At 39.8% G+C, this 26,189-nt stretch overlaps 1 protein-coding gene across 8 annotated transcripts in view; it reads left to right on the top strand.

Moving 5' to 3' along the window:
* The window catches only part of ZMIZ1 (zinc finger MIZ-type containing 1), a 334,738-nt gene that overhangs the window by 64,588 nt on the left and 243,961 nt on the right, over positions 1–26,189 (top strand). The window lies entirely within an intron of this gene.

Below are 26,189 nucleotides of genomic sequence, written 5' to 3'. Positions count from 1 at the left end.
TCCTCTTTGGACTAACTACAATGGAAGATTTTTCAATTTTTTTTTTTTTATTTTCCTCCCCTGCTCATACATGACTAAGGAAATTGTTTTCAGTCCTTGTGACTGGAGTGTGGCTTTGGTCACAGGTCATGATCTTAAATTTGGATGGGTTACAGCTTCAACAAAATATGTCATCTGCCCTTGTTCCATCAGTGTGAAGTTAGCAGGGCATTTGAGTAGAAAGGAGTTCACCATTATAAAAGCAGGCAGTCTGGGGAGAATGAGGAAGCTGAGCACAAGCCTGCAAGCACAGCTTGTGTACATATTTGTTGAAAGCTAATTGGCAACGCAGTTGCCTTTCAGAGTTGTTCTTTCACCTATCAGTAGAGCACAACTCTGGTACTTAATGTACTGTAGATTACGTAAACGCTACCCTGAAATATTTGTACAGGCAATTAACTCTTGTTTTTATACTACTCTTGAGTTACAAATGGAAGCCTGCTGTAGAGCTTGGAATATTTATGCTATGAGAGATATTCCATAATTAGATTAAATAATGCTTTCAGCAAACTGGCTAGCATTAAGATGAGAAAAAACAGGATATTGGCTATCCTGTAAGGAGCTGATGGTCTTTTAAAATTCGGTATCCAAGAAATACAGATGCTGTGTTTGTACTGCATTGTTGAGGAGCAGCAGTATTTACAAGGGTTTTATATGGAGCAAATGTATCTGCTTTTTGTTATTATATTTGAAGACTGTAAATGCTTGTATCACTAACACTGGTCTGCATTTTTTGTGGCAAAACATTATTATTAATGGAGTAACTTGAAGCATGTGTACTAGTGTGGTGTCACAGTTACCAGAACAACATCATCATCTAATGTGTCTGGGTGGTTCTAAGAATACTTATGTAGATACATATTTTTCTTCTTCTTGCTCTTTTCAAACTTATCTTACAAACATTTTGTCCCTGATGAAATTAAGTCACAGCTCTGCAATTTGAGCTGGATAATAAATCTCTTAAAATGCAACCAGTTGGTAACAATGGTCTCAAAGCCAGACCTTCATCCTCTAGAGTTTATTCATAAGCACTTGACCTAATATGACCATGAATATGAATAAAATGTTAAGGGGTTTTATTGCAATTCATAGTGTGACTTGCTGCTACGATAATAAAACATTTAGAACCTCAATGGCTGCAGCATTCTCGTGCTCAATGTGTGCTTGTGCTAACAGAGGTGTAGGTAATGTGGTCCCAGTGAAGTCAAGGGACTGCTTAAAGGAGTTCATTAGTATTTTACATAGAATCAAATAGGCTAAAAGGGTGGAAAATAAAACTGATAGAAACAAAATCCTTCATACATTTGATGTATGAGGACATCACAATAAAGTCAGATTGCAGTGGATTAAAAAACCCAGCTTCTTTAGAAAGTGTAATTTATTATACATTAGTGCAAAAGTGTTACTACTAACTCTGTGTATTGAAGCTGTTTTTTTTGTGGATGAGAACAGCTAAACTTGAGTGGCACTTCCATTATTGAAGTCAGAAGCCCATTTGCAGGTTTTGGATTTGTTCCCTAAATGGTCCAAATCGATTGCTTTTGTGATCAGGTATTCATCTGTTTTCTCTTGCATTTCTTTTTCCTCCTCAAAACAACTTCTCCCAGACGGAAAATTCTTTATGCAGAAAATTTTAAGTAATTTAACTGAGACTTTTCTCAGTCATTTATCAATTGTTATAATAGGTTTTACTTGTCCAGTTCAGTAGCAAAACATTGTTGCTTAAGAGTTCCTCCAGCTTTATCCAGCTCTCTCACACGTATGGAGATGAGCTGTTTTCAGGGAAGAGGTAAGTGTGTGAAATGGTTCTTGAAATGTCTGATGTCACCCACAACCACTCTTCCCTATGTGACAGAAGATGTGAGTGGTAAATAAGGCTGAAATCAGAAGGCTGCTGCAATTGTTGATAATTTTCAGTAGTGTCTACAAGTTTCTCTTGGATTCCTTTAAAGTTCCCTGTGTCTATAGGAAATTAAAGATGTTTGAAGCACTTGCCAGATGAAAAGAGATGGGAACTGTTGTAATGTCTCTCTCCAGTTGCCGTCTTCTTTCGGGGACTGTAGTTGTTCATTAAAGTAATCTTAGCAAAAATGAGAAATAAATCACCTTAAGAAACAATTTTGGTTTGATGCTTCTCCACTTTAGAAATTTAAAACTAGTATTTAGTGTAAAAATGAAGAGACAGAGGGATTTCTGTTTAATTGTCAGGACAAGATTTGTAGGTAGAGGGGTTTTAATTAGATCAGACAGTGCACTTGAAAAAATATTATTTTGTGGATGTGAACATTTCTTCAGAGTTACATTTAATGTTTCGATGAAGCAATTAAGTGTCATTCATTTCAGGCTGACAATCTAACCTGCCTCAGATTTCTTAATCCAAGGTCAGGAGTCATTGGTTCTTAATGAATGTTGCAATGTGTGAAAAGACCAGGTAGTTTGTAATCTGATCTTCATGACTAACTAGAAATGAGCTGTAACTTTGAAAGAAGTTGAAGCCTATTGAAAAAACTAATTTTTATTAAGCAAATGCAGTTAGACTGTAGTGGGAAATATGGCATGTTTTTACATGTGTTTAATTTGATGTATTATTTAATCATGGCTGCTTCTGAAGCTGATGGCTGTTGCTGCAGCTCTGGTTCTTCCTTTCTATAGTATGCCTGTGCTTTCCTGGAGAGTTGGCACTGCCTACCCTAATTTCATGGTTTTTTCCTAGTCTCTTTACTAGTCTGTGTTAGAGGCTTGGTGAACTACCATTATTTGGACTCGTGACAAATTATATAAATTGATGTGAATCTTCTGGAACTCTGGTAGTTTACAGTGGCTGTGAATCTGATGTGTGCTTTGATTTGTACTTTCCTTCAGTAGATTATACTGACTCTGAGTCTAGGGTAGCTTTTGCTGGTTTTTGTAATGACTGTAGGTGTACTATTAGTACAGTTTGGTGTGGTATTAATTCATGCACCAAGGCAAATTACAGTAGCAAACAATCTTGCAAACTTCTCACTGCCTGGCTTCCTCTGTCACTGGTGTCAGTGATTCTCATTCTCTCATTTCCTGTGCTTGTCACAAACCATTTGAGCAAGTAGTGAAGCCGATGAGGAGTACTGACTGGGGAGGGAAAAAAAGGACAAATTATTCTAGGTGGTGGTTTCTGACCCACACTTCTAAGAAAGTGGTTGCAATAGTCTAAACAGTATCCATAGCAAGACCTGCTTGTTTTATGCCCATTTGTTGTGCTATCACTGTGCTAAGGGACTTAGTTGTAATAATTAGCAGACTTTTGGTCAGAGGCAATCTGTTAATTATTCTTCTAGCTCTTTACAGGCTATAACTTCCACTAAGCCATAGGAGTTGGCTGAATTAATGTTTTTGGAGCTGTGAATGCATTGTTGTTGTGGTGGATTTCTTACTAATAATTTTGTTATACATACCTAGAAGTGAATTGTTAAAAGTTGTACCTGAAAAAAAAAAGATTTTTTTTTTCTTCGTTTTTTGAGTATAAAATATCTAAAGCTTGGAAGTTTGTGTGTCTGACTTCAGGTATGGTGGATTTCAAAATCAGGTATGCTGTAGGGCTCTGTCACCCTTCCCCTTTCTCCACCCCCACATCCAGAGAAAGAAGTAACCTAGTATCTGAAGAATGCAAGTTATGCAGATGTTCAAAAGGCCAAATAAAACAAATAGATGGGCTGCAGCTGCTAGAGCAGCATAAAGCACAGAACAGTGGCTGCTGTGATGAGAATGCTGCATTTCAGCAGGCCTCTAGCTTTTGCTGTTTGAGGAAAACAGCACAGTATATTAATTTAACCAGTTTTTAATCTTATTTTGGTTGCAAATTGTGATTACTTTCATAATTGTTGAGATTTCTGACCTCTAGATTTCATGTTAATGAGGGAACAGAAGAATAAGAAGTGGTAATGTCCTTTCATAGAAAGGAAAAAGGGAGTCCCACAGTAGTACAAGATTTGTTGTTAATCTTTTAGTGAGAAGTGACAGACTTTCTTGAAAGTAAATTCGCCTGGTTGTCCCCCTATATAATGTCCAAATACACGCCTGTATAATGTCCAAATACACCTTCTAATATCCTGCAGTTATAGTGGGAGACCAGACACTCTGCTGTACATTAAAAGACAACTTTCCATCAGAAGTTTTCATGTTGAGGGAGGTGAAGGTTCACTGACCGTTGTTCTCTTCCAAATTGATAGTCATCTGGAGAGGAAAAAAAGGGTAAAAGCCTGATAGTAGACTTGTATGGGACCAACACGTTTCTCAGACTGAGTAAATCACTGACATGCAGATTAACAAAACTGTTCAGCAGTTGATCTGCTATTTTAGGGCATTCCTAAGCAACACAATGGCGTGCCATAGAGAGATGCCCAAGCAAATACTACCCTCCTCTGGTATGTTCACACAGCACAACCTTTTGCAGAAATAAGTGTATTGTTCTGGGAACAGCATGGGCATGTCAGAGCAGTGTAACCATTCATTTGAGATCTACAGGAGGAGAACCTGGCTCTTGCCAGCATTTGGTATTACTACTTCAGCTCTTGCAGCATGGACAAACACACTTCCTAAGGGGTACCACGTATGAACCTGGGTAGCTTACTCTTTGTTCTTATGTTTTAAGAATGGTTTATTGAACAGCAAGTAAGATGTGGTGTCCTTGTCCTCAGCCTTTCTAATCTGGTCCTGCTGAACTGTTGGTTTTGACTGTGAAATCACACGGAGTTTGCCACTTAGCTATCTCCTGGTCTAGAGGTCCTTCTCGGGGTTTTTCATTTCCTTTATGCTGCAAAATCCAGTCTGATAGTTGTTTGACTTCTGAAAAAAGACAAGGTCATGATTTCAAGCATTTGAGGTAATATTTTGGGCTTGTTACATACCTGTGTAGATAGTAGCTCATTACAAAGAATTCCAGCCACTGTGCATTTGGCATTTTGGTTCTAGGACCAAGCTAGATTGCTATGTATTATCTTTTTGCTAGGGAACCAAGAGGACACTGAATTACCTGGAGCTCAGAGCTGGATATGCCTAGACCTTTTCCAATGGTGAACTACTCCAAAAAACAGAAAAGCTTTTAATTTCTGAAAGCAAGAGCTTATTTTAATAAGTACTGGAGTAATTGCTTTTTTAAACAGAAAAAAGAAATACAAAGCATGCTAAATTAAAAAAAAAAAGTGAAAATAAGAAAATGAGCAACTTGCTCTGTTTTTGCAGGTGGGTATTAACCTGAGAGCAGATTTTATCCAACTCAGTGGATTTCTGAGTTGCCTAAAACTCTTTGCAGTCTTTTCTGTCCCTAAGAAACTACTTCCACTCTCTCTGAGGCTCAGTTTTGTTTACACTCTGTTCCTTATTAGTCTGTTCTTGAGCTGTAGGCACCAAGCTGCTTGCTATAACTTCTACTTGCTGCAAACACAGTATTTAAACCTTCGTGAGTATGCTTAAAAGTTCTCCGTGGGAATGAATTGTCTTCTTTCACAGGGGTCCACCGATCCAGTCACTTCTGAAAGAAATGTAATGTGTAACATGGAAATTAAAAACTATATTGCATATCTGTAGCTTCTTTTGTTCCTGAATTTTGGGACCAAAATTTCTATATTATACATTTTGTGTGTTTATAGATACATTTATATATTATGTGCTTTTACCAATTAATATGGTCCTCAGAGAACAGAAATTCCTCTGTTGTTATGATGAAATGTACCACGGCATGATTGTTTCAACAGGCCACTGATACCTGCTTGCAAATACATAATTCCTCTCACTAGAGTATAATTAATGTTTAAGAAGAAATTAGCAATGGGATGTAACAGAACACTTCTGCCCACTTAAAATGGTGTTGAGTCATACCATTAAGGCTTTTAACTTGCTTATTTGCATTGCAAACTTGTTATGAAGTCTATCATTTTCTCTCGTGGAAGTGTCTCTTGGGGAAATTGAACTCTCTCCTTCACTTGATGACATTTGCACAATGCCTTCCTGATGTTTGACGAGTGGTGGGTACTATCTTTGAGCTCTACTAGCATGGTTTAATAGGAGAAAAAGAATTACGGTGAAGACATTTGTGTCGTGTGATATCTACTCTTCTGGTTGTATTCTGTGCTTTTTCTCTAGGAATAAGTACAAATTGACCCAGAATGAAGGGCAGCTAAGCACATTGAAAGCAAAGCAAACCATTATGGTGGGCTTGGTCACTTTGTTCCTGAAATGTGTTCAGAATCTCCTGGTATTAATGGTAGTGGAGACAAAGCTTGTCTGATGAGGTCATTTAATCTAATGAAACTGAATGGGGTTTGTATGTTTTGGTATTTTAAAAAGACTTTATTGAATAAGTGATAACTGTTGTTATTTAACTGTTATACAGTATCTTATTATGTGATAGTTTCTGCTAGTTCAGGTTAGGAGTTGAAGAGATTTAGTAATACAGCTAGCTAGTGGAAGAGTAAAAGGGATGTGGGATTCTTGTGGGATTTAGTGAGAGTTTTTGTACCTGTAATCTCACATGTGTCTGGACTTGTGCTTGGTTGTTCCTGTGAGTCAGGTAGATGCCATTCAGATGCACACTGTATCTGTTAATCAGGTGCAGTACTGTGATGTGTGTACTGTCTTGCTTCCAAATGCTGGAACATGTGTGTGGTCTTACTTGGTGAGTGCTGTTTGATGTCACTGCAGATACTAAACATGGAGTTCTGGTGTGTATGTGCCATTTCCCTCAAGGAGCTCAGCGCTGTCTGTAGGCTGCAGCTCCAAGTGTTTTAAATGATGAGACCCTCTTTAGTTCTTTCATTACCAGTGGTATTACAGCAGTGACTAATCTTCACTGGCAGGTGGACCCCCATCTTGCTCATGCTAAGCAGCAGGCAGTCTGTGCCCCAAAACTTCAGCATTTGAGTCAGCAGTTATGGGTCCCTGTTTTTCCTTCCACAAGAGACATAATTTGTCACAAATCACGTTGAATAGTGAAGTGCCAAGGACAGAAAACAGCTTTCAATTCCTGCTTCAGTGCTTTGTCTAATGTTCAGCAGGTGCACCTGCTGAACCGACCAAGGCACTTGATTCAGGTGGGCTTATTTTGGTGCAAGCTACTTAACTATTAGTTGTGGGTTAAAATTATAGCCAGCTTTTTTGTTTCTCATTATGGCTTTTTCTTTTCCATATTCATGTTAGACTTTCCATATTTAGTGTTTGAGATTTTATGGAAATGCAGATAGTCAAGTGCTACACTTGTGAGGAGGTGAAATGAGGACGAAACACAGGGGACAGATCAGAATCTTTAATCTTTGCTGCTGCATGTAATTTATAAAATGTATTCATCTGGTTTCATTCATTTACTGAACTATTCCTCACTCCACACTTCTGCTGTTTTACTTTGATTTGAACAGGTTCAAAGCTAGTTTTGTTTGATAAGGAAGACTCAACTTAGGTTTAGCCCTCACACCTTTGTCTTAGTTCTTGAGTGTTTGCTCCCTAAAGTTGTGGGGGAGTTTAAGTAGTGGTGTTAGAGTTACACAAATCAATTTCATTGCAGAGCTTTCCCTGTCATAATGATCAGCTTGCAGCACAAATCTCATTGATTTTTCACAGCTCTGTGGAAAAAAAACAAACCCCAGAGTTGATGAATACATCTGGGAGAGACTCAGGAGACACTAATTTTGTGATTGATGGGAGTAGCTGTGGCTGTTCCCACCTTCCTTTCTGGGTTCTGTAAACCTTTTCCATTAAGCCTGGCCCAGGAGAAGCCTGTGAGAGACAGTGGTGACCTCTCAAGAGGACAGAGAAAGAGCAGCACTCACATCCACGAGTGATGGAGGGAATAATCCTGCTAGGGTCAGCAGTGCCCCATTAGCCAGGGTGTGATCCTGGCCAGAGCTGCCAGAGAGCCCTGCTGGCTGAGAAAACAGGGATGTCTGCTCTTCTGCTCACAGCCTCATCCTACCACTCACCTTCTGTAAAGACACTCAGAATAACTGGTGCATCACATTGCCTTCTCTTTTTTTCTTTTTGCTTTTTCCTGCTTTTTTTCTTGTAATTTTTTAATCTTCTTCCTCCCCAGCTACCAATTTTTATAACTCTTTACAGGGGCAGAAGGGTGGAAATGAAATAAAGGTTTCTCAAAAAGACAAAAAAGTCCACATGGTGCTGAAATGTAAGAATTCCTTCCATAGTAGTGTCTAAATTGTACTTCATGTATTCAAGCTGCCTGCTTTATTACTATAATCTGAGTCTGGCAGAGTATTGTCCCAGTACTGACCCCTTTTCATCTGCTATTATGCAAGGTATATTTAAATAGCTGGACTGTAAATCTCGTCCTGGAAAACTTCCCACCTTGCCTGCCATTCCCCTTGCTACTACTATTCTTGTTCAGCCCATGTGGAGAGTTGCTGCAGCAGTCGTGGGGCAGCCGTGTGCCTTCTGGGCTGCTTTTGGCCATTGCTTTCTGTCTACTATCAATTATCTATTTCAAACTTTTATCTGCTCGTGGGCTTTTTAGGTGCCAGATTTTCTGAGCCTAACTATATTTTTGAAGCCTGGTGTAGCCTTACTGGAAAGGTACAGGCAATCTGTCACTGGCAACAACACATGTAATATTGTATGTTGTACAAGGCGAAGCTGTAATTGTGGTAGCATAGGAAGATTAACAGTGAACTGTTGAAATTGTTCTTAGCTAAATCATTGTTGAAATACTACAGATTTTTTTAAATCATTGGATTGTGTGTTAGAATGCCACTTTTTATTATTTCAAATACTGGATTTTGAAAGAATTGTTTTTCTACTGAGATTAAATGTGACTAATTAGAAGAACAAGAAGGAAAATGTTTTTCTGATTTTGTTCATCAGAAAGTTCAAATGCAAGAACATAAAAACATGTGGAAGTTTACAGAAAATGTGAATTTTTTTTTTGTCTGATTTTTGGTAATTTTTTTCTCCTGCCCTTGCTGTCTATGTGGTGTTCCCATGAGTAGGAGCTTGAGTGTGCCCAGAGAAATCAGAATCTTTTAAGACTTAACATGAGGTTGTTGTAGGATACTTTTTTTTCAGTCCGTCTTTTCTGTCTGTGTACTTAAGACTGTGTGGTAATCTGTAAGACACATAAAAAGCAACTTTCTGGGCAGTTTGGTTGGGCTGTTATTTGGAAAAAGAAAGCATCAAAGAAGATAAAAGCTGGGATGTCAGCCATTTCAGCAGGGGAAATGGGCAGAACTTGACAGAGTTAAACTCCAGGTCAAGAAATATTAGGTACAAAAAGGCTTTTGCTATTCTAAGTGTATTGGTCTACAAGAGAGTTGAGAGGTTAACATAACTGCAGAATTGTATATTAATGGCAGGAAAAATGTTGTCTGCTTTACTGTCAGTCTTTTTTTGTAACTAAAGATAGGGTACTATTGTGCAAGGAAATATATAAACACATTTACTGATGTTATAATAAAGGTCTGCACTTTGAGGAGAAGGTGTAGGATGAACTGGATAAGTGAGCAAGCCTATGTCCTTTTAATCCTTATTTATATTTTCTGTAGTGGAAGTATTTCAGGTCAGGTTAAAGGAAAGAGTTGTGGGATGGTCGTGATCTAGCATTTATCAGTGAAGTTCTGTAAGATAACTAAAGCCACCAACTAAGGGGAAGATTGAGCTGCCCTTGTGTTTGCACTGCATCCCCTTGAGTAGGTCAGCTCTCCTAGCTGGGCAAGTATGGGCAAGCTGCCCACCATTAGGTCTTCCTGATTTAGCTGAATCAACTCAATAAACTGCCCGAAGACATCCACCCTTCTGAGTCCTTGCTGAGCTAAAGTGAATAGGTTTCTGTAGTCTGTTAAATGACAGAGCCAGCACAAGGTTGGCAGCAGAAGAGCATGGCCAGGAGTGGAACCAGCTTTTAGGACAGCAGTGAGCCATTGGATTGTCTCATTAGCAAAAACCTCACTCTTTCAGCTTCATTTTACATGCAGTGTTAAGAACAGGAGCTTCACAGTATGTATTCTCTGTATTTCCCCATATGTGCATTATGGTCTTCAGAGGGATGGTTGGCCATAGCACAAAGTGAAGACTGCATGAGAGTGAAACACAGATGAGGACATGGAGGAATTTACTTTACACAGCACTCTTTTTTTTGCATATCACCTTCCCCACAGCCTGCATGAAAGCTCCTAGATTTCTTCCAGAGGCAGGCAAGTTATTTTAAGCTGCTTAGTGGAGTTCAGGTAATTTGTCTGATTTTGCATGTCTGGCTCAGTACTTGCATTTTTTGTTCCCGGAGTAGGGGGTGAGTGCTGATCCCTGGATGATGCCTTGTATTAACTTGGGGCAGCAGCATGTCCAAGCAGCTGAGCTGAGCATGGCTGAGGATGGCAGCGTGAGTCCCCGGGGAGGCACAGGGTTATTGGCACACACAGTCAGGGCAGACTCCACTCAGGGATCTTAGATGTCTGCTGAGTGTCTGAAGAGTTCTGGCTTGATTCTTTTGCACCTGCAGACTGGAAACTGGTTTTGCCATCTGCCTGAGGCATGGAGAGACCTCCAGGAGCAGGATTACCCAGTCCAAACATTTTGGAAGGCTCTTTCAGTCTCCCCTGGCGCAGTTCAAGGTTGAAGCCAAGTCACATGCAGTCCAGTGTAACACTTCCTCACCCTGTGAAGGAAACCTCCCTGCCTGTTCACAGCTGCCACAGGGCTCCCCAGCAATGTGCTGGTGGTGTCTGTAGCGAAAGATGGATGTGGGGATCTGGGAGGGGGTGGTATTCCCGCCTGGTGTGGCTTTGTGTCAGCAGCTTGGAAGGAGCACAGAGCGGCTGCATGCTGAGGCCAGCGGGCAGAATGAAAAGCTGCCCCATGCAGGGACCTTTTCTGTCCATCTGCTACAAGTCTGTGCTCTTCACTGGCTGTATTTGGGAATGAGCCCCCATCACTGGAAGAGCTTATGTGCAGCCAGGTCCTAGCAGCTACCTTTCCCTTCCTCTGGCACAGGAGTGGAGCTAGCCAGTGGTAGAAGACTACAGGTGTGTGCCCTTTGTGTGCATGAGTGACGGGATATATTTAGAAGTGAACTTGATTTAGAAATGAAGGGCTCAGAATACAGTGTCTGGTTTGGCAAGGAGAATGTGAAAATGTGGTATAGATGTCTTAGCCTCTTTTAGGCAGGAGCTAATTGCTGTACGAAACCCTTGCAGGGACTCAGTTCATTTAAAGAAAGAGCAAACATGTTAATCCTTGTTATTCTCACATCTCTTTGATTGCTTTCTCCTGCTAAGTGTAAAGGATTTGAAATATACCACGAGTTACAGCTTTTGGAGACCTAAAAAATGTATGCATTTCTATGGCTCTCCTTTGCAATTCAGGCATGCATTTCAAAGGATTATAAAAATCTAAGTCGATAATGCAGTTCAGCAATTTTGCCTTGTCAAAACCCCTTCCAGTTCCTTGGTAACTATTAATTGTTGGATTTCATATGGCAGGGATGTTTGAGCACCATATGTGATTGCATGTGTTAAGCTCTATTGCTGCTGGGGTGGGAGGATGTCAACCACTTCTGAAAAGAAATTCATACTTGGGAATGACTTTGCCACTTGAAAAGTTAAGAGAGGAGATTATGAATGTTCAGAATCAAATTTCTGGTCCCATTAAGTTGCTGTAGGAATTTTGCCACTGGCTTCAGTCCATCAGTGATTTCACTAGCAAATGTAACATCCAAAAGAAGATTCAGGCAGTGCTTCTGAAGAGTTGACAGGAGAGGTGCAGAAGATGGCTTAGTAAATGAGAAGAAATAGATATTCCAGTTGTGTGTGTATTTCACTTTTCTATAGCAAAGAGAAGAACACTTTATCTAAATCCAGTCTGTGATTTATTTCTTTCACAGTTTTCAGATTTTACATGCCTTTTGGGGAACCCTAGAGTTTTAATATCATAGTGGTAATAAAATGAGGATATTAAGAGATATGCTATGACATGAAATGCTGTTGCAAAAATTCTTGGAAGTTTAAATTGTTCTTTTCAGTCTATTATAATAGCCGGCAACACTGTTGTACAATTTGTAATTGTACAATGGTATTAAATAGAAATTGCTTCCATTGAGGAATATTATAATTAAATGTTCATGAATATTATTTCTTCTGATGACCTGGGTGTATATTTAGATTTATATGTAATTCTAAAATATAATTCCAACATAACTAAGCATGTATCTTTTTACTAACTGATTTGGGTTTTTTTAAGTAGCCAGTAATACAACATTTGTGTTAAAGAGGAACAACAAAAATGTAGTAATTTGTATTAAAACTTGTATTATTCTGGTTCAGGTCATTAACACTATGCTTAATAGTGTGATTTGAAATTCAGGTCTGAATTTAGGTTTAATTTATACATTAACTATATTACATTAAGTAAAATGAATTTACTTTATACCTTTTCAAGTTGCTTCTAGTTGGAAGTACACATTTTAGCCAGTATCTCAGGCATTTTTGATGTAAATAATCCTAGGTTTACCACTGTGGTTTACATTCCAGCAGTTTCAAGATTTCTTTGTCATTTTAGGAGCTGTAGTTGTACTCAGGAACAGGCTGCCTTTGCCTAGAGCGTTTACTATCAAAATAAGTTGGGAAGAATATCCAAGAATATCCTTTTTTTGTGGTTAAATGCTGCAGGTGCAGAAGTGGACTATAATTTGTGTAATAATAGATGGCAGAGTTAGAGCCTGACATCCCCATTTCCTGCATCCAGACTGTTCATTGACTTAGCTGTAAAATTTAGAAAAACATCATTGAACCCTGAACATTTCAGTTGCATTGATCCACGTACCAGAACTATTCTTCCTCTGCTTCAGCCCAGCACTTCTACACAGCTCTGCAATCCACAAACCAGCCTGAGCCACTTGAGCAAAAATGTATATATCTTACTCATCAGATACATGAGTACCTTTAAAATGCAGTGCACGGCTGTAGAGTATAAAGTTATGTGTCAGTTGTTGTTTTATGTCCCTAGATTAGAGTTTCAAAAATGCACTGGATTTTTGTACAAGAAATTGTGTGGAGAAAATCTAATTTGAAATCTATAAGCAATCTGCTCTTTCTTGATTAGAACTGAATCATTACTTCTTCAGCCATAAACTTACCAAGACTGTTTCTATATCCTCTAGTTGATACCTGAGGTATTATCTATTACTGAAGTTTTAAAGTAAGATTATAATCTATCCTTAGTTGGACTAGACAGTCAGCTCTGTGTACTGTGTTTTGTAAATACATATTGTCTGAAGTGTTTGTGGCATGTCTTTTCTGTAATTATTGATGATAACCTGTACTTACTACATTGGTGTATTGTCTTTCTGATTGTATTTCAGTGTGGTGTTAAATATGGTAGCTGCCAATCACTTATTTTCAGTTAATATTGCATATTTAAATTTGCATTTAAGTGCTTTCTGTTTCAAGTGGAGGCAAAGAAGTTGGCTTTTATGAATAGCATGCGGCTTTTTTCCATGTTTTAATCAGGCGCAGAATTGGTGCTTTTCACTATTCTCAGTATTTGTCTACAGAAGGGGGTGTCAGTTGATTTTAGCCCCTATCAGTGTGAAACTGTATTAACTATGGAACAGTAAATTGCTGCTGTAAATAGTGTTCTCTCTGTAGTCCACTAGGATGCATTCATGCTTACACTCAGCTTTGTGCACTGTTTGGCAGATTCTCCTCAGAGAGTTACACTGAGTTGCACTTTTTCTGGTGCATCAAGTTAGAGTTGCATAATGCATGTAGTTCTTCATGGGATTCTCTCTTTAAAATAAATAATTTTTCCACTCCTCAAATAACACCATCCCCTCACCTTGGTTATTCACTTAGGAAGAAGTCTACCAAGGTAACTGATTTGTTTTGTCTCTGTTAATGTCTAAGCACGTAATTTAGCGCTTCATAATGAAAATTTTGATTGCGACAAACTCTATTATGCCTTCAAAAGTTTCATAGGATTGCATGTTGTGAGTCAGTACTGGTCAAGAAAAACAGCAGGGTTGCTGTTTGACCCTAGTCTGGTTTCGTCCTCTATCATGCAGTAAATGCATACGGTGATAGCCACAGAACCATGCTTTGGCAATGGTGCCTATGTGCTGGGTCCCAAGATGTACTCTCCTGGTCAGTTGCTGGGAACAGGCTGTACATGCATTCTCTGGGATGGGAATTGCATTCAGTAATGGCAAGAAAAGCACTTCAGGAAATACCCAATTCTCTCTTTTGTCCAGTTTATGAAAAAAGCAGATAGATGACCATGTAGCTCCATAGCTGACATAAATCCTCCTTCCTACCTCCTCTCCTATTTGAGGTGTTGGTCAAAAAGGAATCTTTAAAAGTCATTGCTCACCTGTTATCAAAAGTGAATATGACTATGCTGGGTTTTCCTCTTTTGCTTTTGAAATATGTAGCTACAAAAATCCAAGGTGCCATAATAATCTTAAATACCTGTCCCTGCCTGTGGAAATAATTTGCCTATCCTGCTGTCACCTGCAGGGAGTGGAGGGTTTGGGAGTGGTAATGTCTCAAATTAATACTCTAATAGACAATTTATGGAGAGCTGGACAGCACTTGCCTACCATATTAATGTTGGTGCTGTTACCCTTGTTCACTCTTGCTTTAACAGCTGCTTGTACTGTATTCACCTCTGGAACCACGACAATGTTGGCAACAGCTATGCATGGAAATCGGTGTAAATTCATGGAAATTGTACAGGCTAAAGGTACATTTCTCAAGTTATTTAATTTCCCAATTAAACATAATTGGGTTATGAGGAAAATGAAAGGCTGCTCTTTGTAGGGCTGCTCTGCATCACCTCTTGAGCGCTGCAGTTCACCCTGGAGGCCTGGCTAGCTGGTGAGGATGGGATGCGGTTTTCCTGGGTTCTGCTCTTAGCACCTGGAGAGATCAGGTGGTACCTGAGGCAGTTCCTCCTCTGCTTCCAAGTGCTGGCCAGGCAGATCTTTAAATGCTGACAGCTGTTCTTTGAAACTGAAAGATTTTGGTGTTGCAGGGGTCTAAGCAGAGGGAATGCTGCTGCAGTCTGCATTATATTTGGCTTCAGGCAGAAGAATGAGGGCAGAGGGAACACACTGAAGTTGATTTCCAACTTGCTACCAAGGGTCTTGCAAGGCTGCATAACCACCCTGAACTCTCATGCTGTGTAGTGTCCGCAACAGATTTTTTTATGGCCAGCAGGTTTCTGGTCTCCCACTGGGTCATTTAGTCCCTGTCTGAGCACTCCCAGAAGCTGAGGGAGGTTTTCCACTGAGGACCTGTCCTTACAGCCAGCAGGATCAGCAGAGCCCGTGTGCACAGCCTGTGCCAAGGCTGCCACCCTTGCTGCCCGTCTCAGACAAGTGTGAGGGTCAGCAGGTAAGGGTTGACAGACTTGCTTGGTCTTTCCTGGTGGCTCTGGGTGCTGGTCTTTACAGAGTGCCAGCTATCAAATTAGATAATCAGTTAATCACTGGTAAATTAGGCTTCTGTCTTTGTGGAGAACAAATACAGTATTTATGTAAAAGTTGTTAGGAGTTTTTTTAATTAGCAGAAATAGATGCAAAATGAATGATGATTAGGCAGCTGATGAATTCAGTAGTACAATTATGCCTAAAGCTATGCCCCAGTACTTAATGATGGATGCTCTGAGCAATCAAAGAGGCCTATTATATAGTTTATTTATTAAAAAAAGTTAGATATTAAGCAGGATGTCTGTGTACCCTATAAGTATATGAACTTCAGTGTCTGAGAAAAACCTTTCTAAAATTTGGTAATACAAGTATTTAAAAAAATATTTCTGTAATTATTTATTTTAAATTAATTGTTACTGTTGTTGCTGTTAACATTTGGGTTTATATGAAAGGCTGTTCTTAAACCAATAGCTAGTGAAATTCTAAGCATTCCCTGGAAATGAGCACCACACAGGAATTGTATAGATGGATGTATTTTTCTTTCTCCTTTTGGGTAGTCTGAGACCGAGGGGTGGAGGAAATGGCAGAGCCCTGGATGTCTGCTCTGTGAAGCTTTAAGAAAATGCAAGTCATGATGAGCAGCTGCCTTGTATGCAGCCAGTTGGGAAGGCTAAACTGATTAGTCTGTAAACACTAGGAGATGGTAAGTGTTGGTGTCAAAGGGACTGTGACAGTCATCAGATTGTGGTTTATCTCAGGCTGTCGTTTGAATGATGGCTCTCCCCCACAGAAGCAGTTTTATGGCTTTGCAGAGGTATAATCTGAACCCAGCCTGATGGATCCAGAGCTGCTCAAAGCAGCTTCCCAATTCTCTGTTTTGTACCACCAACCCTGAGCTTTTCACAGACAAGACTGTTATTTTCTTTTCACCAACCAGGAATTACAAGCATAAAATTTACTAGGGCTGACAGAGTGGAAATTATCACTTGCCCGTTTGCAGAAGGGTATTAGAAAGCAACAGAGTCCCTTGAGGACAAAGCATGGGGGCTGCTCACAGGAGCAGCAAGTGGTGCTTCCTCTCCTGTGACTGCCTGGGGCAGTAGCAAGGTTGCATTTTGCACTTTGTGCTCAGAGATGGTCACAGGAAAAGGCATTCCTGTAAATAGATGGAGTTCTAACCTGCTGAGAGCTGGGCAGGAACATGAGGTGATCTTTTCTGCTCTAGCTCAGTGATGGCCTCAGGAGGGGATGGAAGCTGGGCAGTGAGCATGGCAGTGCTTAGTGGGTGCAGTCACCTCTGTGCTGGGTTTGTGGCAGATGCTTTTCAGCGAGGCAGCTGAGGGCACATGTGCGTGCAGGAACTGGAGCTCATTTCTGATAAAGGTTCAGAAGTTTTATATAAACCCACTCTCGGTTTCTTTCTTCAGTACTGCAGACAGGAAAGGAGCTCCTACCTGCACTACTTGTGGACTTCTTGGCTATTTAAAGTTTTAGGGTTATTTAGCACCCAGTCATAGGAACTTCTAAAATATAGTCCATGTCAATGGGAAGAAAAAAGGATTTACTTTCTCGCATAGAGCAGAGAACCTCCTGCAGTCTCATGTGTCCCAGTAAAGGCTGCCATTTTTCAAAGAAGATACCCTCTATTCTGGGTGATGAGCAAGCCCTTCTTCCTAAAGATTTTCTGGAAGACCCTGAGGCACCATCACCTGGACAATAAATTTTTGTTTCAATAAGGGTCAGAGGGAGCAGTCTGAAGCTCTGAAAGCCAGCCACAGTGGAGCTCCTCCATACAACCCCCACAGCTGCAGATAAGTCAGGAGGGGGTCAGAAGTGCTGTTTCACAGATGCTGCCTGCTGGGAGATACATAATAGGAGGATAAACAGTAAATGGAGATAAGTAAGAGAAGGTGAAAAGACAGCTATTATCCCCTTTACAGTAGAGAAAATTTTAAAACCAAGCAAAAGCCAAATTAGGAAGAATATGGAGGCTAGGGGCATATATATATATATATATATATTACCTTAAAATATTATTCCTGCTTTGGGAGGTTCTGTAGGAAAGAAGAAAGAATTACAAGGAAAAGCAAACAACAATCCAGAAGAAGAATTTCTAGGGAGCTTGCCCTGAACTTTGGAGCAAAGGTTGGAGACTGGAATCTGGTTATTCAGGAGAGGGCTGATAGAGGAAGACAGGAATTTGTGGAGATAGCAATGAGATATGTAGAGTATTGTGAATCTTTTTTTAATGTTTTAATTACATGTACTACATTTAATTACATCTCTTCGGCTTTTCTTTTTTCTCATGAGAGTTAAAAGTTTGTTTGTATTTCAAACTGTTAGATAACTGTGCAACACCTTTCATATTTGGTCCTTTCTATATTATTTACATTTAGAATAGCAATTTTTGCTACTGTCCTAGGAATTATGTAAGAGCATCTTTCCCTTCCTTCTAATCCTCTTGATAGTAAACCATCCCCAGTGCATCCTGATGTGGCAATTCAAAATGCTGCTATTCCTGGTAGGAACTGTTCCTTTAATGAGGGCCTGTAATGGTACCTCCGTACCTGCTCAATGGAAAAACGTATTTTAAGACACAGGCTTTGATTTAAAAGCTGTTGGCAGCTGCCTTGCAGTAGATGTATTTCTCTGCTTTCCTAGCTGAAGATTTGTATGAAATGTGACAATTAAGAAACCAGGTTTCCTGCTCTGGATGCAGTGGACAATGCTAGTTGATCTGCAAGCTGGAAAGATGGTGACATTGGTTACTAGTTTGCAAGGATAAGAGACTATTGATTTCTGGCAAATAGATTATGGTAGGGCAAACATTCATAAAAGCCATGCAGAGAGCATAATAATGTTCAGCAGTGGAAATAAAAAATGCAATTGATTTACCATGCTGCCATAAAGCAGCACTCCTCCTCTCCCTACCCCAGTAACAGGCTCTTCCCTGCTGCTGTGCCTCTGTCCGGGCACCCACCAGGGAGCCGAGGCCGCCAGTGGCTCTAATTGCCTGGAATTTGGCAGCTGAAGGGGATGCCACTTGCCTTGGCCTGCCACAGCATTTATAAATTGCAGCTGCACTGTCCAGCCGTGGCTCAGTGTGGTAAACACATGTGGCTGAGGAAAGCCAAGTTCTTCCCATTCCCAAATTCCCCCTGCCATCCCACCCTCCCACACCCGCTTGCCCCCAGCCCCACAGACATGTTCTGTGCCTTCCATTGCACGAATGCATCTGCTGCTGGGGCTGGTGCTTCCTTCTGTCTAGCTGTTGTGCACCTGAGAATCATGAAATCAGGATTATTAGTTTTAGTTGTTACTGTCCTGCATGAAAATTAAACCGTTGGTAGCAGTTGTTCAGTGTATCATGTTCTTCTCAAAATCCATTATGGTTTTGTAAGGCAGAGGTATGACAGCATTGTGTCAGTGGGATGCTGTTTCAGGTTGCTGCTTATGTACCAGACTTTCTCTTCCACTTCCAGAATGTTAGGATTAATGTTGCCTGATTTTGTGGATTTTGGATGCATTTTTCAAGTATTTTAAATATTTAAGTGCTAGGCCCAGTAGGAGGGAAGTGATGGGGTTGTTTTCAGCCTGTCAATATAAACATTAAATTAATAGATCTAGGTGTGACATTGTGAGCTCAGAGGGTCAAATCTTGATGTGCTTGCACTGGAGAATTGAAAGTATTAGGTTTTTCCCATTTGTGCTTTAAAGTAATCTTACATCCTTGCATCTCACAGTATTTCCCTACCTTTTAATAGTACAGGCTTTTTTTTAGAGTGTAAGCAATGATGCCAACACATTCTTTCCTTTTTCATAGGCCAGCCAGCCTTTTTAGGTCTATTCTTTAGTAGTCACCCAATCTGCTTCATCTCATGCGGCATTTCTGTCACTTTTGGTTTGTCAGCCTGGCCTGCAGATTAGAGGTGGGGAAGTCAGGATCATTATGGGATAAATATCCCCTTCTTCTGTCACACCCATACTGAAATTTGAGGCCATCTTACTGGATCATGGCAGTGCACTGTTGAGATACAGTTGTTTAGTAATGCCTTTTAAGAAGTCTTTGGCTCAGCCTTGGTTTTTTGTGCAAACTCCCTGTTGTGGTGTTGCTCTAAGCTGGCTGCTTCACTGCTTTTCAACCTCAGTTACAGTTATTACTTCCTCTTCTCTCACAACTGGAAATTATTTAGCTTTTCAACTAAATTGCATTTATTTTGACTTAAGAGTACTGAAAGAAATTGTTAGGTTTAGAATGTGGGGTTTTTTTCCTCCTTTAATGATATGGTCTAAAAATGGCTGAAGTGTGTGTGCACTAGCTAAAATACTCTATAGCTTCCAATACACCCTGCTAAAATCTGTACAGTGTTGCTGTTTGCAGGTAATTAATGTTGTGGTATTATTTCTTATGTTCAGTAAATTATTGCTGAAGTTTTAATCTGCTGAAATACAAAACTGTAGAGAATTTAATGCTGACCTTTGTATATGGAATTAAGTATAATTATTAGATTTGTAGAGGGTTTTTTGAATTAGCTAACATGTACTAACTCATACTTTCACTTGCCATGGATTGCTGAATTGATGTTATTTCCAGTAAGCTGCTGGAAGTGGAAAGAGAGCATTTACCAGAGGTTTCTGACTTGCCATTAGCACATATTTTTATTTTGTTTTAAAGTGTTGTGTAAAATAAATCCACACAATATGTATGCACTCATGTGCATAGATGCACAAGGAATATTGGTTAAAAAAAATTCAGAGCTAATTCATACTAAATAGAGAACCCAATGGCAGGTCAGAGTGTACTTTTGGAGGTGGCTATAGGCATGAGGTGATTGCAAGGCTGGGCTGTGGAGCAAGACAACAAAAGCATTGTGTAGAGTCAGCTAAAAATACTGGCTTTTCTCTTTCCTACAACATATAGCAGCTTCAAAGATGGCAGGTTACTTTTTGGTTTCTTGTATAAGATCTAGCAAGTGAGTTTTGCCACAGTTTGTAAGAAATTCTTACCTGTGCAACACATCAAATGAGGATAGAGAGATTGTCTTTGTTGACAGATTGGGTCTTCTGTAGGAGCAGTTTTTAGATTTTGTTTATTTCTTCTAACCCATAGCTCAGGGTTGTTAAATAAAAAATTGTATACAGATTTGCTATACTAGATCAATTTGCCCTCAGCTTGGTTGTTTTGCCAACAGTGTCCAGCAAGTGACTCTAAACCAACAACTAGTGTATTCCTAAATGCTGTGTCTCTGAAAGCTAAAGCCTTCTTTCTCCTCTTATGAAAAAAACTGCTAAATCCCTTGGTTTGCACTTCATGTATTTTCTAGTTTTTCACCTAAATGGTCTCTGTGGCTGCCATGGCTGCTGCATTGAAGCAGCAGTGCTGAGCTTTTGGATTACAAGGTAGAAGGAAGCATTTGCTCCATGCCAGGATGCCATGCTGAGCTGCACCATGTTTCAGGGCAGTCCCTGTGTTTCAGAGTGTAGTTCAGGAGCTCCTTTAGTCTATACAGACACTTTTGGAAAGCCAACCTTTGCCTTGCCACCTTGCATGCGTAGAGTTAGTCGCAAGTAACTGTCTGCAGAGAACTTGGACTGCATAAAGAGCTGCCTGCAGGGATGAGAAGAGTTGTGTGAGTCATGGGCAAGGTAAAGCAGGAACAGATGGGCACTGACCCTGCTCAGGCAGGGCTCTGCAAAGGCCTGAGCAGTTCTTCTGAGTTCCTGTGGAAATCGGTGCCGAGAGGACTTTGCACGTGGCTGGAGATGCTCGCTCTTTTGAGCTGAACTGAGTGAGAGAACAGCAGCAGTGTTCAGACTCAGGAGGAGCAGATGACTTGCATTCTGAGTTCTTCCCAATTCACTGGATGAGCTGTTTGTTCCTATTGCTTCCTCTCTATTTTGCAGTTTTCTCTAGGGGTTTGCTGTAGTGGCTATTGCTGTATGAAGCGGGTTGAGCTACACTGGGGCCTCCTACAGAAGTTACGCTGCTATCCCTGTCCCCATTTCAGACAGGACAGAGTTTTAAAAAAATGCATATGCTAAGAGTCTTCTGAGAAGTAATAAATTTCCCAGTGTGCCCAGGTCTCTCCTGCCACATGGCCTCCTCATGTATCATGTGGGTTGCAGATAGTTCCAGGTTATCAAATGTGTAAGGAGATGTTAATGGCAGAAAGGAGGTGGCAGTTGTAGGATCTAGCCCATCTTGTCCTTTTGTTCATTTGCTTCAGCAAGCAGTTTTATAATTATTACCACTTCTTAATCAATTCCACTTGGTACCATGTGCTTAGTGTTGGGTGCTCAAATCTGGAAACAAAGATTTTACCAATAGGGTTGTCTTGAACATTTGATGTGTGGGAAGATAGTGCTTCTAGTGCTTCTGATTTTTATGATGTCTTATGATGTCTTTACAGCTGAGCTGGTTTAGTGTGAACAATTTGAGCTTTAGAAATAAAATGTGCCATGATACAGAGACAGCTGTCTTGGCGCTCTCCAAGCTCGAGCCAGCGGGCAGTGCTGCTGTACACCACAGTATCCTGTTCTCAGACCTGAGCAATGCCTTTACTGCAGTTACCTGCTGGCCAGCACAGCATACCCTTGGAAGAGGGAGCAGAGAATGGAATTTCCTTGTGGACAGGGCAGTGGTACAGCTGTTTGAGGCTGTGGAAGGTTTGCCTGCCTTGTCAGTTACTTATAATCAGTAATCCTAAGAGCATATTGGAATATCCTGTTTCCTGCTCATCATTGCCTTTGTTTTTCCCAATATATCTTTTCCCAAAATATGTACATAAAGTCACAATTTTTTTAGTTTCAAAAAGTGGATAAGAATAATTAGATAGTTTTCATCTAAAGAAAAATATGAAGTTTGCATACAATACAAAAACCCATTTCATGGTATATTTCTGGGCATTTTTATTTTTATATGTGGCCTTAAAAATACTATGGATCGTCTCTCTTTACTTATTGAATTGCAAGCCTTTTGAAATACCTTTTCATGTTCATGGGTTTGCACACTGCATAACACAATGGACTTGCAGTCTTGGCTGGACCTGTGGTTTTCACTGTAACATTTTTAATATTTTTCATTCCCACTGCAAGCTTTAGTTAAGTCATTCTGCCCTGAAATCCAGCATCCCCTTTAGACTGCATATTGTCCTCAGGGTACAGAATAAGGCTAGCATAGAAAAAGCTTTTAGAAGCATGTGCCTTCTCTCTATGTCCTCTGTGGTGAAAGTGCAGTCTCTCCAACCTGGGTCGATACTACATGTGAGCTGCATTCTCTTGTGTATAAATACACCGTGTTAAAAAAGGAAAAGCACTGAGAGCAGCCTGCTTTCTAGTGTGTCTGTGCTCTTCTCGGAACTGATGGGGCAATTCCTTTCTCCTGAGCTCACTGCTCCGGGGTGAGCCCGGGGACAGTGTGCCTCCTCCTGCCCTTCTCCGCCAGTTGGAGAAATCCAGCCTTGGCACGACAAGTTGGGGAGGGTCTGCTCCGCCAGGAAAGAGATTCTGGTGAGGTTTGTCATGTTACTCACTGTGCATCTTTCCTCACTTGCCATCTACTTAGATTTGTAAGCTGACTGTCTCCTTTCTACTCCAAGAAAACCCATTTGTGGAGATGACATTAGTATTCATATGTTTAGGCAAGGTAGAGTCATCTAGTTTGTTTTGCTTTTTGTTCCTTTTTTTTTAATGCATGTTTTAGAGAAAGAAATAATTCTAAAATTTTGAGGGAGGGGAGTTGGACAGGAAAAGTGAAACTGGCATGATGCACAAGCGTTCAACAAATGTTATCAACAAAACTTTCAACAAATGTGAGAAGATTAATCTCTATGTATATATTTTTTAAGGCAGTTCAGCAGCCAAAACAGGATGAAGCACCATTTGCTTGTTTTATTTCTTACTGACAAAAATCCCGAATCAAACTCAAATTTGGTAAGAAAACATGTCTCAGACACTTATATTGTTTATGTCTGTTTAATGCTATAAAAAATATTGATTTCTAAAACAAACCTGGGAGTGTGAGTGTAGACACTCTCTCAGTGAGCACAGTAGTTCAGCGGAAATCAGAAAATCTGTAATCCGTTTCCATGTCTCAGAAGAGTTCCTTATTCTACAGGCTCCAGAGCCTCTCCCTTGATTCTGGCTCTTAAGGCTTGTGTTTGGGGCACTTTGGGAAATAAAACTTGGTTTACAGCCATTTCACTTAAGTTCTTCCATTTAGGTGGGAAACATGTCAAACAAAGGAATCAAGTTTGTTCTGAATATTCTGGAGTGCATTTGAAGGTAGCATCCATTTCAACATTATAGTTTCATAGTATCCACTGCCCCTTTTCACTTGCAGGTCAGTGAAGTTTGTCATGCCAAGACACAGAACAAATCTTGCTTTTATTTTTTGTAGGTTTTACTTTATTTTACTAAGTCTTCTCTTGGTTGATTATTTTTCTTTCAAAGTTACTCTTGCCTGGTTTTCCCTGAAGTATTTTCAGTAGAGAAAGGCAGCAAGCTGCCTCTTCAGTGTTAGAACCCCAGTTCTAGTCAGAAGCTGTCAGGAGTATCTACTTGTACCTGAAGGCAGCTAAATCCTTTTTTGAAATTGTAGACTTTGCTGCTGGATTTAAAAAAATAGAAATATGTAAACAGTATTGATGTGAACTACCCCACTGGTTTTTTGACACGGGTCTAAGATTGTGCTTGTGTGACCTGAGGAGACAACTGGATTATTTATAAAAGGTGACCAAGTATGGTTGTTGCCAGAAGCCTGTTAAACTTTCAACAGAATTTGTGAGGAATCTGTGTCTTGAAAAAGACCAAAACATGTTTGACTGATACAAGGATGAAGTGAGAAATCGTTAAGGGAATGGCATCTTTCTGGATTCCTTCTGAAGTCTGGGATGAACTGTATGTCTGTTTTCCATCATGAGTTGTAAGACGTTTCCATGTTGGGATTTTAGTAGTTCATTTCTCCTGTCTGTGTTTTGTCATTAGCATTTGTGAATGCTATACCTCTGCGTAGTTTCTACTTAATGTGCTTTTAGTACTATTTTCATTATTACTACTTTACCATTAATTTAGTGTTAGGTGACTTAGTTAATGATTGCAATGTGATTCTTCATCACTATCACAAATTGTTTGTGTCTCTAAAGGAATGGGAATGAAATGTCATAGCAACAGATGTGTAGTTCCTTTTAAGAAGGAAAACTTAAAGAAAAGCAGAGATCCTGGTCCTGCTAAAATTGGGCTGTGCCTTCACACAGTCAGGAGGCCCAGTATGAATGGGTAACCCAGGGCTGTGTACCAGTGCTTTTAAAGCAGTTAATTTATAACAAGAAGCTGTAAAGCACCAACCTGTGCTGGGTCTCAGGGCTACAATCCACACATGGTGTTGCCAAGATTGTTTGTTTATGTGCAGAGATCTCCATGATAGCAATGTCTCTTGGCAGCCATTGGAAGCTGCTATTATTAAAAATCCTACATTTCTCATTAGAACAACTATATTGTACATATTGTTTAAATATAGATTACTAATGAAATGCCTTTTTATTGCTTTCCCAGTGAATACTTTCAGCATAAAGTTAATTTGTAGTGTTATGTAAATTCTGTTTAACTTCAATCAAGTTTTTAATTATGTTTTTACCACAGTAATTCCCATTTGATTTGTCATCTCCTGTTAGGTGTTTAACATTGCGCAGGGTGTTTTTTTTTTTCTTATTTTCCTTATTATTTTCCCCTCCTGTTATAGTCTTTGATGTCACCTGGAATAGAGCCTCACTCTAAAGCTGTGTAAGTTTGATTTGCTTTTGTGCAAGTATGATTTAATGAAGAATTACTACAGAAAACCAATATTGGAAATACTTCATTGTTTTGGTATTGATTAGCAAAAATAAGATTAGGCAGAACTACCACTGGGAAGATATCCAGCTGTTTCGTTTGCTCCCTTCCCTTTACCTTTCTCCAGTTGCTCCAGTTCAATGAACCTTTGATGCTGACAGCCCTTGGATTCCATTTAAAATGTCAGTTGCTACTTAACACCTGATGACCACTCAGTCTGTGGCTGCCTTGCATAGATACCAATTGTTCTCACAAATGTTTGCTTGCCCACTGAGCAGATAAATGGACCCTCCTTTGGCAAATTGTCAGCACATTAATCACATCTGAGATAGGACTTGTCAGGCAGCATCTCGGGTCTAGATAGTTACTTTCAGTTGTAGATAGGTATTTTTTTTATATCTTTTTCTGATGAAATTAAGTGGAAGTAGTTGAAGTTTTCTATCTTCAGAGGTCACGGCAGAAAAATTTCAAGATGTATGATATTTCATGTATTTATGTAGCAATTTTCTTATATACATGTGAAAATATGGGGATTAGTTTTGTACAACAGTGGGTGGTCTTCTAATTAAAATACGCAGCTTTTTTTTTTCTGAAATCAGGGCTTCCTTGAACCCAGTAGTGATTTTTGTTCAAAAATTGTTCATGCTGAAATAAAAACTGTGTAAAGGATTTATGATACATTCTGAATTCTGGTACACTTGAAGTAGCTCAGTTGGATACTCAAAATTAGCAGCAGAATGTGAAATATTTGCTCTGGGAACATACTATTAAATATAAATTAATTGCTATCTTAAATTACTTTAAGGAAATCTGCATACTTGCAAGTTTATTTCTAGAAAATTTGGATTATAAAGACCTTAACAATATGCTAACTGTCCTGCTTGAAAAATGAGTGCTCGTGATACCTAGCCACAGCCTTTATTTAAAG

The sequence above is a fragment of the Taeniopygia guttata genome, chromosome 6, assembly GCF_048771995.1.
Source record: "Taeniopygia guttata chromosome 6, bTaeGut7.mat, whole genome shotgun sequence".
Classification (NCBI taxonomy): Eukaryota; Metazoa; Chordata; class Aves; order Passeriformes; family Estrildidae; genus Taeniopygia; species Taeniopygia guttata.
Note: the sequence above shows the minus strand (reverse complement) of the source record. Positions and strands in the feature narration are given on the sequence as shown.